Here is a 5531-nt window from a genome sequence, read left to right as displayed (position 1 = left end):
TCAAAACAAACGAACTAAGAAAAGGTCAAACTTTAAGAGTTATTATCGGACTTCCTTCCTCTTTCCTTCCCTGAGTCTGGAGGCTCGTAATGCTGAACACTGGGCATTGATATATAGTGGGCAGAACACAGATAGCCCGTTGTGTAGCTTTGTGCTTAACAACAAAACAAAGAAATTATCAGATTATCACTATTTTAGTTGTTTTTGTTTAATTTTGTTTTAAATTGCTTTACCTGAGCTGTTAATACTTTATTTAACTTTACATTAACGTTCATAGGTTTAAAGGTTATAATTTGTTTCTCAACCAGAGTCACCTAACTATACTTAACTCTCGTTTCCGTGCCATACAAAATTGACAAAAATATACATGCAAGTCAAAATTGTTGAGTGACACTATAATTTTTTGTTTAATTTTTCATAATATATTTAGTACTGTATTTGTTCGATTAACTATTTCTCTCTGAAACCTTTTGCTCAGATAAATAGATTTGACGTTTTAGTTTCAATTCATTATATCAAATCACCATAAAAAGGTTTCAGTTTTGGTTGTGAATTTCATTTATCTTCCCAAAGTTCACGTTAAAGGTGAATGAAGATGAAGTATCTGTAAGCCATCAATTGACCAAAATGTTGCAGAAATTATACTGCAGTTTATGAGCTTTCGTGTGGATCGTTTCCAACATTACAAGTAATTATTCCAACTGCAAACCTTATAAATATTCAGTACCTCTGCAAGGAATAGAGAGAACAGTTAAGTTGGTAAATCGAGGGCAGAATGTTAAATAATACGTATAATTTGTTAAAACACATGAAAAATCATGAAAGTGTACCTCTACATCAAATGGTATCATGGCAACTGAGGGATACTAAACTTTGTAAAAATTAATAACATAATACATTTCTAAATCAGTATAAAACGCTACAGGTTTTCCAAATTTTTATAGTTTTAAAGTTTCTTTTAAGAAGTATGATTATACTGAGACTTTTAACAGAAAAATAATTCATGTAACTCTTTTCAGTGCCAATTTCAATAACATTTGATTGTTTGATTCTTAACCAGAAGGTCTGCAAATATTATTATTTGTATTTATTTAACTGAATCTGCATATGCACCCAATAATAAATATTCCTTTGAATACAGACAAAAAAGTGTATAATTTGAATAGCTAAGAACGCATCAATGTTGTAATACTTTTATCAATTATCCAAATGAAGTGATAAGTAACTTTTCTATTAGGTTTAATTTGTTTCAAATTTCACGCAAAGCTATTCGAGAACTATCTATGCTATCCGTCCCTACTTTGGCAGTATAAGACTAGCGGGGAAGCAGCTAGTTTTCAACACCCACCGCCATCTATTGGGCTACTTTTTTACCAACGAATAGTGGGATCGATTTTCACATAATAACGCCCCCATTGCTGAAAGGGTGTGCATATTTGGTGTGAGGGGGATTCTAATCCGCGACCCTAAGATTACGAGTCGAATGTTTTAACCACCTGACTGTGTCGGGCCTTGTTCTATTATACAATAGATGCATGCAATTGAAAAGAAAGTTTTTCATGAGGTGTGAAGTCTGTCATACCACTTACTAGCCTCACAGTGGCACAAGATATGCCTGCGTTTCGATACCCGTAGTGGGTAGAGTACAGATAGCCAGCCATTTGTAGCTTTGTGCTTAATAAGAAACAAAAAAAAAACATCTGCTAAACTTACAACTGAAAATCACTTGTTACCTTTTATGATTTCCATTGAGGTGCAGGATTAAAGATTCAACAGAAATGCATACTGTACTAATTTGGATATTGAATTGTTGTACGCGAACATTTCATTAAGAGAGACATTGGCATTGGTACTAATATGATTGATGGAAATAATATGAGAAGATTCTCTAATCCAAATTTTTAATTAATATTGGTATTTATCAACAAACAGACCCATATTATTTTCTATGTTAACATCTCTGAACAAACTGTTGAAGATATATACTAGGGGTTCCACAGAATATCCCCATAGTTGGCTAATTATTTTGTGCTGTTATAAGGAATGATGGTTGAAGGAATGTTCGTAGAAATTCAAAGCAGTATACTATAGAAGGTATGTGAATGATACTTTTGTCAATTCTAACGTAGTTAAACATATAAATCAGTTCTGTGAATATATGAATAGCATAAATTGTAATATAAGGTTCATTGTAACATAAAAGGATCAACAACTTGCTTTCTTGGATTTTATAACAAGAACGTATTCAACCCTAAAGTTTTGCATAAAATATAATTTTTACGGAACCATACTTTAATTTGGTTAACTCTGTACGAAATACACTTAATGATAATCTTATGTAAATATTAATATATCGTGTTTGTAAATTCACAAGTACTTACAAATATTTTAATAAAAATGTAGAGGTTATATACTTTTTTTTTGCAAAATAATTGTTTCCTATTTGCTGGATAGAGAGATCGTAAAAAGCATCTTGAAAGGGGTTCAGATATCGAAACAACAGAAGATAAGTTTACCAATTGACAGGCTTGTTTTTGTAAGGAATCAGGTATATAATCTGTTTCGTAGAGTCTACGCTCAGTTATTTTTAAATCTGAATGTCGATTGTAAAGTTTTCTATAAATTTAAACACACTATTTCTGAACAAAAATCATCTAATGTTGGTTATGAATTTACTTGCCATAGTTGCGATGCTAGGTGTGTAGAATCTACCACAAGATGGCTTATATCTCTAGTGCGGGAATATGCGAATCTATTGAGCCATAAGAAAGTACAACTTAAGTAAAAAATGATCACTTTAGGATTACGTTAATAACTAAAATAAAGTTAATGAAGTAGGATCATTTTTAAAGTTGTTGTTCAAATTCTCATTTATTTGTTCAAAGAAGTTTTGTTTATTGAGGTGAATACCACAATATTTGGTTGTCAGTACACGAAAATAGACTTTGTTGAGTCTGAAAGCTCGTAGGATGTAAAAATTTTCTAGTTTTAATTGTATTTTTATTTTCAAACCGTAAAAATAAGAATAAGCTGTGATTTGTTTAGGTGGAATAATTATTAAGTATAATCGAGGGTGCTATATCTATGATATGTGAATAAAGCGGACTTAAAATAATGTTAATATTATATTACTAAAAGCGGAACTATATTGTAATTTAAACACAATTTTTATTTATTTTTAAAAGAGTTTCCTATGCGAATTATTGTTTTCCGTCACGAGTCACACCAAACATGCTTGCCCTTTTAGCCTTGGTGGCGTTATAATGTTACGGTCAATCCCACTATTCGTTGGTAAAAGAGTAGCCCAAGAGTTCGCAGTGAGTAGTGATGATTAGTTGCCTTCCCTCTAGTCTTACACTGCTAAATTAGGGACGACTAGCGCAGATAGCTCTCGAAATTAAAATACAGACAAACAAACCGTCACGAGCTGTTTTACTTGCCAGAGATTACGTTGTAAACTCTCAAAAATTCATTCTACAGTAGCACTTCTCGTGCTAGCTAATATAATCTCACTTTAAAAACTTCTACCATAATGAAATGTCAAGGCTATCAAAGAATGACTTGACAGACATAAAATTAGTTAATTGGTTTGTTTTGTTTTGAATAATAATCTATAATTTGATACCAAATTTATAAACATAAAATTCATTAAAATCGTTATTCAACTGAAAGTCAACAAACACGATGACATGGTCTTTGACTCTTTACTATAGGAGGATCTGTTTCGGCAGGGCTAAAGGAATGCAGCCAGTTATTACTACCTTCTACCAGCTCGTGGGATACTCTTTTATCGACAAATAGTGAGAATGAGCGTTACATTATAACGCCCTCATGGCTGAAAGGACGAGCATGTTCGGTGCGACGGGAATTTGAACCCGCGACCCTCAGATTATGAATCGAGTGCCTTAACCATCTGGCCTAAATTAGTTAATACTACTTTCTATAATCAATTTGTATAGAGTAGTGCAATGGCAGATGCAAGATATTACAGTTTGAGAAGAACATGGTTAGTAGCTTTATGGGAACCCCAATAAGTGAGCAGTAAATTTACAAGCTTACAAGAGTAAAATTCGGGTTCAATTACCTGCTTTGGACAGTACTGTAATATCCTAGTGTGTAGTTTTGTGATAAAGCGGCAACAACATATTTACATTTGAAAGACACTGAATTTCAGACTATTATATGTGTAACTCTGACCTTTATAGGAACGATTTGCTTACGTTACTGTAGTGGCATACTGTCGCAGATAAAAGTTGTAGAGGAAAAATTAAAACAGCAAAATCTCAGAGCTCTTAAAGCAACCCATAGCAACAGCACCGCTGTCATTTGCAGGGACAAAGCTATTGCCAAGAAATAAAACTCGTCAAAAAGCCATTGAAACGAAACTGGACATATCAACTGGTAGATACTGTTAACAAAATGCTAAACAACTATTTGAAGATGAGGGCTCAGATGCTAAACATTTATAATATTCACGCCATACCTCGTAATCAGCGATGTTTTCCTGGGAAAGATGAACTAAGAAACTGGAATACCATTAGGCTACACGTCTGTCAAATCTCTTGATGCAGTTCCTATTGGAAACTGGTGTTTAAGTCAGTGCAGAGTCTGGAAAAACTTGGTGAAGACGAATACTGACATTCTGTGTGGAAGCTTGTTACAATGGAAATTGCGTTTTTGAGTTAATTAATAGTTATGGAGGTAAGAATTAACGAAACAGGTGTCGAGTTTTTCCCCCTTTAGCGTGAACTAGTGAAAGCAGAAAGCGGATCCAGACTGCCATCTTTGTTAACTCAAACACATAAAGTATTGTTATAATTCATTCGAAAATGAAAGAAATATGCTCGCTGACTGGAAGTATAAATTGAAAACAATATGTATTAGAACGCGGTTTTTGAAACAATTTTCTTGTCGCACGCTTGAATATCATATAAACGTTACAAATGCTATTCAATTAAAATGGTTTGCATAAAAAGTAACGTACTAGATGCTCTACGTCAGGGGTGTGCAACATTTTTCGTCGGTGGGCCATATAACCAACTTCATCAATCAAGCGGGGCCACTTAAAAAACAAGCTTATTCGTGTACATGCACAATAAATTAAAAAAAATCTCAAAATGCAAGCAATAATATTTTATATTTTTGCATGTGTGATCATTTTAGTGCGACACTTGAAATTTAGAGTCCTTGCAGAGCTTGTCAATATCAGCTTTGACAGAAGTGGTTGCCACTCTTAACTGACTGGTCAAATGTTCATCAGTCAGCTGACTTCTACATTTGGTTTTGATGAGCTTCATTTTGGAGAAAAATTGCTCACAGCAGTAGGTGCTACCAAAAAGGGAGGCAATTCTTTGTGCATGACGGGACAAATTGGGAAACTTTTCACGTACACAGAGTTTGTAAAAGTCTAGCAAACTGTTTTCAGAGAATTTCCTTTAGTGTCCATGTCAGCCTGCAGTTCAATGAGTTCCATTTGGCAATCATCAGGACTGTCTTCCACTGCCAAATCAAAAGGTTGAGCGAACAATTTC

This window comes from Tachypleus tridentatus, chromosome 4 (genome assembly GCF_004210375.1).
Source record: "Tachypleus tridentatus isolate NWPU-2018 chromosome 4, ASM421037v1, whole genome shotgun sequence".
NCBI classification, from domain to species: Eukaryota; Metazoa; Arthropoda; class Merostomata; order Xiphosura; family Limulidae; genus Tachypleus; species Tachypleus tridentatus.
The sequence above is the reverse complement of the archived record's forward strand: the minus strand, read 5'-3'. Positions refer to the sequence as shown.